We start from the raw sequence: 9,596 nt of genomic DNA, 5'->3' as shown, positions 1-9,596 counted from the left end.
GACAATCAATGAAAAACCCTATTTCCCGATTACTGAAATGATCATCACGAAACCGTCACTAAAAGATCACAATTCTTGTTGGAACAGTGGGAAGGACGATCCGATGACGATCATATTTTTGTTGGAACGGATTTTGTTTACTGCGCAGGAGCGTTACCGTTTCGTGACGGTTTTCGGTCGTGTTGGAACAAACCTAATATATTGCGCATCTCGAAGAGAAGGGAGTCGTGACGTAACTGGAGACCCAAGTTCGTAATGGTTCGTAATGTCCGAATGATTTCCGATTAGTTTGAATTGCTCGCGGTTGTATAGTCCAGGCTGTATGAGGTTTGTTCCAACACGACCAAGAACCGTCAGATTACCGTTTCGTTACTAGATAATTAACGTTCCATGGGTTCCATGGGAACGAAATAATACGTTCCATGGTACTGCGCAGGACGGTGATCGTTACATGTACGGTTCTCAGTCGTGTTGGAACAAACCTATGGTCGCCCCCGTTAGGTAAATTATTCCGATTCGATTTTTTTGCACAAACTTACTAAAAAAAAGAGTTCCTTATAACAAATCCGCAGGGTGCCGGGAGGTGCCGCGGTCAGAAAATTGTTTAAACAATTCTTTTTAAACAAATTCAAAAAATCCGTTTTTCACTTCGGACAATTTTTTTTAGATTCTATGGGTTATTATGAGCAAAAAAGGTTTCTTCTCTTGTGATTTTTCTCTAAAATTTATTTTTGTCGAGTTATACGCAATTTAATATTTGAAAAACGCGAAAATTGCCATTTTCGAGGCTTAATAACTCAGTTAAAAATTATTGCTATGAAAGTTAGAAAGTGACCAAATCAAAGTTTAAAGTCCACCCTACAAGATCCTGAAGAAATTGTTGTCATTATTTTTATTACTAAGCTGTTATTTTTAACTATTAACAATGAGCGCTAACTGCATACAGGCCGACGTCAATAGTGAGTGCGAAAGAGATACACCATTCCTGCCGTCTAATGGTGCATCTCACTTGCACTCACATTGACGGCCGCCTCACTTAGAGCTCATGGTTAACAATTAAAAATAACAGCTCAGTAATAAAATAATGATAAAATTTCTTCAGAATCCTGTAGGGGGGCTTTCAACTTTGATTCAGTCACTTTTTGACTTTCATAATAATAATTTTTAACCGAGTTATTAAGCTTGAAAGTGGCCATTTTCGCGTTTTTCAAATTTTAAATCGAGTATAAGTCAACAACAGTCAATTTTAGAGAAAAATTACAAGAGACCTTAATAAAATGCAAATGCAAAAATTACAAGCTCATAATGACCTAAAGAATAAAAAAAATTATACGCAGTGAAAAAATTTATTTTTTTGAATTTGTTTAAAACAATTGTTTAAACAATTTTCCGACCGCTGCACCTCCCGGCACTGTGTATTTGTTATAAGGAACTCTTTTTAAGTGAGTTTGTGCAACAAAATCGAATCGGAATATGTTACCTAACGGGGCGACGATAGAGCCTGGACTATTCGCTGCGAGCGTTAACAAAGTGTCAAAGCAAAATCGACCGACCTGCTCATGGTGGCGGTTTTTTGAAATTTTATAAGGACGCTTTGTGTATGTTTAAATGAAACATTAAAAAAAATACCGTGTCACGCTAGTGATATTATGTATTAATATAAACAGAAAATAGAAACGCACTTAATCTGATATAAATTCTTCACTTTCCAATATTGATTATCAGTTTGATTTTGTATACATAACCTCACTATCGCAGTTTATGTCAATAAATACTTATTAACGAAAAATAAAATATTTTGTTGCACTATAAATTACAGTATAAATTAATAACTAATGAAATCTAACAATTGTATTCGGTTATTATCACTACAAAATAAAATATTCAAGTTTAACAAAATAATCCCATAAGACTCAATGTTAAAACGTCCTTACAAAATCTGACAGCGTGTCACGGGACTGTAAGTAGAGGGGAGACGCACGGAGCCAATAAGCTAATAACAAGAATTAAAATTCCGGTCTCCAGTTACGTCATGCGATGCGCGAACTCGGACGTATTTGCGCTACCGGAAGCTCCTATCTTGTTATTTATAGTATCATGCGGAAACCTATGGCACTTCCAGTGTCCGAAGTTAACACTACCTGTCTGGTTGTTCCAATTCGGTAAACAAATCAGAAGGGTGCAGTGCGAAATTTTTAGACAGAAATTGTTTTTAACAGTTTTTTAATAAATCCAAAACATCACCTTTTTTGCTCCCGAAAATATAAATTTAGCATTTTTGGGTCATCTTAAACAAAAAAGATTTTTTGTCATTTTTCTCAAAACTTGATAGATTTCAAGTTTTAAGCGATTTATAAACTGAAAAATTCGAAAATAAGCATTTTCGAAGCTTGAAAATGCATGTGTACATTATTATTTTTGCGGTTGTCAAGTGCCTAAATTGAAGTTTAAACATTCAATTTCAAGATCTTGATGAGTTATCGGAGTTTATTTCAATTTCGACCGTTTGTTTTTATTGGAGTATTTAATTAGCACATTAGCAATAATTAATTGAATAAATAAATAAATCATTAAGAAAAAATATGTTAATAATAAATTATAAAATTTTAAATAATGTGAAGTATTTTTTGGGCATTTTTTGCATAAGTACGTATAATAAGTATAATAAGTGCGACAGAGACGCACCATAAATTGCGATGTGCGGCGACATGAGTGGACTCGCATAATTAAGAAAAAAAAACAACGGTCTATATTAAAGTAAGTCCCGATTACTCGTTATAATCTTGAAATTGAATTTATAAACTTCAATTTACGCACTTGGCAACCTGAAAACTAATAATTTACATATGACTTTTCAAACCTCGAAAATGCGTAGGTATTTTCACATTTTTCAGATTTTAAATCCTTATAACTCGAAAACCATCAACTTTTGAAAAAAATGACAAGAGACCTTTTTTTTTAAATACAATTTTCAGGGCTAAAAGGTAATTTTGAATTTGTATAAACATATTGTTTTACCCGGCATCCTGGGCCCCTTCTGATTTGTTTAAGGGGACATTTTTTAACAGAAATCCACACAAAAAACCGAATCAGAAAATTTGTCATTCTTTACAAAATTAAATTATCAGTGAGAAAAATGACATTTTTTATTATGTACAACCTGTCTGAAGTTTGGAGGGAGTTTGGTGCAATTGATTCTCATTTAGGAGTTGAGATATCTATCTGTTAGCTAAGATCTGTACGATTTTTAATAAAGTTCATTCTTGATAAATCGGCTTCGCACACATAAGCTGAGTCAAACATAATATACAATTTCATGGCGAAACATTTTCAAAATTTTCAAACGCTATTATATTCTGAATTTAATGACGGTCCGCACAAAAGTAGCTCACGGTCCGGATGCGGACCGCAGTCCGCTAATTGGTGAACCCTGGTCTAGTACTTTGGTATTAAGCATGATACTATAGGTTTGTTCCAACACGACCGAGAACCGTCACGAAACGGTAACGCTCCAGGGCCTCGATTTTTGACCCTTCGCTTCGTTATCGAACGTATTCGCTGCATATACTAAACAGATACGAAGCGAATACGTTCGATAACGAAGCGAAGGGTCAAAAATCGAGGCCCTGCGCTGTAAACAAAATCCCGTTTCAACAAAAATATGATCGTCATCGGATCGTTCTTCCCACTGTTCCAGTTCCAACAAGAATTGTGATCTTTCGGTGACGGTTTCGTGATAATCATTTCAGTAATTGGGCCATAATCGGGCAAATGCATGTGCTGATTGGACTGACTTACGCACTAGGATTTAATTCTTTAAATTTTTTTAGCCTTTTTGCAAATCGAAAGCGGAAATCGTGATCGACTAAAAGCACACAAGCTGTCACCAACAAAAATGACAAATGATAATGATAGATAAATCAGATATCAGTCAGATAACCGTTCCAGCATCGGTTTCCAAATTACCATCATGGGACAATAACTGGGCGATACAATTACGAACATGCGCACAACAAACGGTACAAGTAGTTTCGTGACGGTTTCTGGACCGTCCAAAAGTTCATGTTGGAACAAACCTTATAAATAAGATAATATATTGCACATCCGGAAGTCGTGACGTAAGTGGAGACCGGCAAGTTCGTAATGGTTCGTAATCATTCGTAATGTCCGATTAGTTTGAATTGTTCTCGGTTGTAAGCTAAGTGTATTTTATATTTTATCTTTGACAGTTATTTTGATAGGAATATCTACACTAAATATTTTTCGAATACATTTAAGTTTAATGTAATTTTGCTAATTAAATAATTTCATCACAGAATGCATACAAATCCCATTTAACTTTAACAAGAATTCAAATTCAACTTCGGGTCTCCAGTTACGTCATTATGCGCGAACTCGGATGTATTTTCGCTACGGAAAGATACTATCTCGTTATTTATAGTATCATGCTATAAATAACAAGATAATATTGCACATCCTGAAGTCGTGACGTAACTGGAGACCGGCAAGTTCGTAATCATTCGTAATATCCGATTAGTTTGAATTGTTCTCGGTTGTAAGCTAAGTGGATTTTATATTTTATTTTTGACAGTTATTTTGACAGGAATCTCGACACTAATTTTTTTTCGAATATATTGTAGTTTAATGTTATGTTGCTAATTGAATAATTTCATCACAGAATGCATACAAATCCCATTTAACTTTAACAAGAATTCAAATTCAACTTCCGGTCTCCAGTTACGTCATCATGCACGAACTCGGACGTATTTGAGCTACGGGAAGATACTATCTCGTTATTTATAGTATCATGGTTTTTAGGACAGTTTTACATTATGCTATTTTCATGCTAGACAATATAGGGGAGTGCAATTAGAACGAAAATATGCATTGTTTCGGAAAAATTCAAACAAGCTTATATTTTTCTAAAACTTTTTTTGTTAGTTTATATACATGTTAAAGTAAAAGGTTCTACTCGCAGATTTGGCCGCTAATTTATTAATTGTTTAAACAATAACAATTCATCATTTTACTTTGATCAAATATGTTTCTATTTTGTTTTTGATTATGCTGAATCCGAATATGGCATTACAAATTAAAAATTCTTATACAGAAGCTCTTATACAGTATGTCTGAAGTCTGAGTAGCTAGGAACTACATGCAAAACTTTTTTATTATCAATTTTACGAAAAAAGTTATTCTTCATAAAATGCTCTGGATAGTCAAAAATTTAAAACTCAACCGTCATATATCAAATTTTATCAATTTTATACGAGTTATGTCAAAAATATAAATTTCGTTAAAGAGTAAAGTACCTTCTTATTCCAGAATATCAAGAAATGCTATTCTGAAAAGTTGTTTGAAATTAAAAACTATGTTTTAATATACTAGTCGGAGAGATAGAAGCGGATTTTGTGCGTGATAAGTAATATGGAAAAACTATACGGGGATATGTTAAATTAGTTGTGTACATGACTTTCACCAACGGCCGGAAACCAGAGTCGGGGCCGAGTGTAGTTATAAGGGGTCAAATTCGCGGTTTTTATTATTTTTTTTGTGACGCTCATGATCGAGATAGTGCACCAAAATTTGGAAATAAGTAGGTCATGACGTAACTAAGTAAAATCGCTAGGGGGAACGCTGCGTGGCCGACAAAGGGGTGGGGGTAGGGGTGAATATAAAAAATATAAAGGGTTTTTTGCGACGTTCGTGATTGGGATAGTGGACCAAAATTTGGGAATAAGTAGACCATGACATTACTAAGTAAAATCCCCAGAGGCGGAAACCAGAGTGGGGAACGAGGGTAATTATAAGGGGTCAAAGTCGCCGTTTTTATTATTTTTTTTGTGACGCTCATGATCGAGATAGTGCACCAACGAGATGTGTAACTAAGTAAAATCTCCAGGGGTGGCACGCTGCGTGGCCGACAAAGGGGTGAGGCAGGGGTAAATACAAAAAATATAAGGGGTTTTTTGCGACGTTCGTGATTGAGAGAGTGCACCAAAATTTGGGAATAAGTAGACCATGACATAACTAAGTAAAATCCTCAGAGCCGGAAACCCGAGGTGGGGGACGAGGAGAGTTATAAGGGGTCAAAGTCGCCGTTTTTATTATTTTTTTTTGTGACGCTCATGATCGAGATAATGCACCAACATTTGGGAATAAGTAGGTCATGAGGTAACTAAGTATAATATCCAGGGGTGGAACGCTGCGTGGCCGATAAAGGGGTGGGGGTGAGTGTGAATATAAAAAATATAATGGGTTTTTTGCGACGTTCTAGATTGAGATACTGCACCAAAATTTGGGAATAAGTAGACCATGACTTAGCTAAGTAAAATCCCCAGAGCCGGAAACCAGAGTTGGGGATGAGGGTAGTTTTAAGGGGTCAAAGTCGCAGTGTGTATTATTTTTTTGTGACCTGGTACAACATTTGTCCCCCACGCAGCGTTCCGCCCCTGGAGATTTTACTTAGTAATTTCATGATCTACTTATTCCCAAATTTTGGTGCACTATCTCGATCACGAACGGCAAAAAAACTCCCATATATTTTTATACTCACCCCTGCCTACCACCTCTGTACCCTAAGCAGCGTTCCGCCCCTGGAGATTTTACTTAGTTACGTCATGACCTACTTACTCCCTAATTTTGGTGCACTATCTCCATCATGAGCGCCACAAAAAGAAATAATGAAAACCGCGAATTTTACCCCTTATAACTACCCTCGTCCGCCACTCTGGTTTTCGTCTCTGGGGATATTACTTAGTTATGTCATAGTCTACTTATTCCCAAATTTTGGTGCACTATCTCAATTACGAACGTCGCAAAAAACCCCTTACATTTTTTTATATTCACCCCTGCCCCATCCCTTTGTCGGCCACGAAGCGTTCCACTCCTGGAGATTTTACTTAATTACATCATGACCTACTTATTCCCAAGTTTTGGTGCACTATCTCGATCATGAGCGGGACAAAAAAAAAAATAATAAAATACGGGACTTTGACCCCTTATAACTACTTTCCTCTCCCACTCTGGTTTCCGGCTCTGGGGATTTTACTTACTTATGTCATGGTCTACTTATACCCGAATTTTGGTGCACTATCTCAATCACGAATATCGCAAAGCCCCTTATATTTTTTATATTCACCCCTACCCCCACCCCTTTGTCGGCCATGCAGCGTTGCTCCCCTAAATATTTTCCTTAGGTACGTGAGGACCTACTTATTCCCAAATTTTGGTGCACTATCTCGATCATGAGCGTCATTAAAAAAATAATAAAAACCGCGACTTTGACCCCTTATAACTACTCTCGGCCCCCACTCTGGTTTCCGGCCGTCGGTGAAAGTCATGTACACAACTAATTCAACATATCCACGTATAGCTTTTCCATATTACTTATCACGCACAAAATCCGCTCCCAGCTCTTAGACTATACAATTTTATACTATATAATCGAAAAAAAATTTCAATTTTTTCTCAAATTACGGATACCCATCATCATTTTATTACAATTATTATAAGTAGTTTATTATCAATTTTACGAAAAAAAGTTATTCTTCATAAAATGCTTTACCTGGTCTAAAATCTAAGATACAACTAAATTTTACACGAGGTATGTAAAAAATATAAATTTTACTTAAGAGTTAAGTGCCTTTATTATTCACAACATTTTAATTAGAAGGATGTAATTGGACACTGAAACATACTTTTTAATTCCAAACAACTTTTCTTAATAACAATTTTCGATATTGTGAAATATAAAGGTACTTTACTCTTGAGTGAAATTCATATTTTTTGACATAACTCGTATAAAATTAGTAAAATTTGACAGTTGATGGTTGCATCTTAGATTATATACGATGCAGAGTATTTTATAAGGAATGCCTTTTTTTCATAAAACTGATAATAAAAAAGTTATCAATAGGTTTCAAGTTACGCAGACATACTGTATAAGAGCTGAAAAAAAAATTTTTTGTTGAACATTTATTATTGCTGAAGCTTATTATTAAATGTATTTTAGGTAAGTTTTATAGAAAAAAGTTTTGATCACTTTGCATAAACATTTTTTTAACTGGTAATTTTCGGTTTTTGTATTACATTTTTGTTATCTTTCTTAATTTTCTCAAAAAGAAATAGTTGATTTCATTTCTAAAGTAAAATAATTTAGTGCATTTTAAAGATTACATCCTAAGCTTTAAAATAACACCTATAAAACTGTAACTAAGTCTGTTCAAACTAGAGTAATACCGTCTTAAAGTGCTGGTAATTCTGTAAAACTACGAAGTTTTCAAAAATTACATTTTTTGAGACGTTGTATCATTTGAATTAAATTTTTGAGATTTTTTTTTAGAGAAACATCGTTTAATAAGATGTCTGAAAGGTAAGCTGTGTAAATTGAGAGTTTTATAAGAAAAATTGTATTAGTTACACATTTTTAAATAATTTTTAAACCAAATTCATGTAAGTCTCACTTTCCGCCCACACCATACTTATGCCCATACATTTTATTTCTTTTTATTACAACCATAAGATAGCTAAATTATTCTTCTTTCATGGTCAATTTATAAAATTTCATTTGATCTATTAGTTAAAGAATTACATTAAAATAACTCAACCGTGCACTTCGCCGTACGCTAGTTTACAGTGCGCCAATGTTTGTGAGAAGGGTGACTTTAGAGTTATAAATAAAAAATTATAGAAGCTACAGATTTAATTTTAGAAAAATCTTTATACAAGGTTTTCTTTGTAGAATTTTCTGAATTTTTCAACGGTCAAGTCAGTTTTTTCTATAATTTATATTTTCGGAGTTATTTAAAAAAATATCAAATTTCGCAGTTCATTTGTTTAATAAAAAATGAAGCACCCACTTCTCGAGTAGAACTTTTTGATATGTTGTTTATTAAACATTTCTTAATGCAATTACAAAAAGTTCTATCTTGTTTGATTTTTTCCGAAGTGAAAATCTATATGCACTCCCCTAAGAGCATTTCCTATTTCCATGCAATTCCTGTGCTAGACGAAAAATTAAAACATGTTCTATTTTTCATGCTATTTTGATGCAAGTTCTGACCTCTGCTGGAATAAATTTAAACTACTATAAATGGAATAAACACACCAGAAAATTGTTGATTTGAATGGAATTTGGTCACTACATATTAAGAAATTTTTAATAAATTTCAGCATTATGAGTACATAAAAATATTTTAAATCAAATCGGTAATTTCTGTTCCTCAATTGAATGTTTGTTTATACCATTTATATCGACCATTTTCCTGCATTCGACCTGCCATCTATATTCCGTTTCAATCGCGAATTTACAGTTAAGAATAAAACTTAGGTAACCTTATTGTGTAAATTTAAATGTTATTTATTGAAAGTAATAATAATTTGTGATTTATAGTTTATTACATTTTTATACTATTATTTCCTGTTTTCTGATAGGAGTAAAATGTATTTTGCCTTAAATAAATTACACACATTCTTCTTTTTGTCAATAAATTAATTCAATTTTTGTTTTAATTTATGTTTTATGTTCAATTTTTGTTTTAAATAATTATGGTAATGTTTATATTACTGAATAGAGAATTGAATTACCTTTTGCC

At 33.7% G+C, this 9,596-nt stretch overlaps 1 protein-coding gene across 1 annotated transcript in view; it reads left to right on the top strand.

The window, feature by feature from the left end:
* LOC114342822 (retinol dehydrogenase 13-like) overlaps positions 1–9,596 on the top strand; it is an 89,740-nt gene that overhangs the window by 25,159 nt on the left and 54,985 nt on the right. The gene's annotated exons all lie outside the window — the stretch shown is intronic.

This window comes from Diabrotica virgifera, chromosome 6 (genome assembly GCF_917563875.1).
Source record: "Diabrotica virgifera virgifera chromosome 6, PGI_DIABVI_V3a".
NCBI classification, from domain to species: Eukaryota; Metazoa; Arthropoda; class Insecta; order Coleoptera; family Chrysomelidae; genus Diabrotica; species Diabrotica virgifera.
This window is presented reverse-complemented; position numbering and strand designations above follow the sequence as displayed.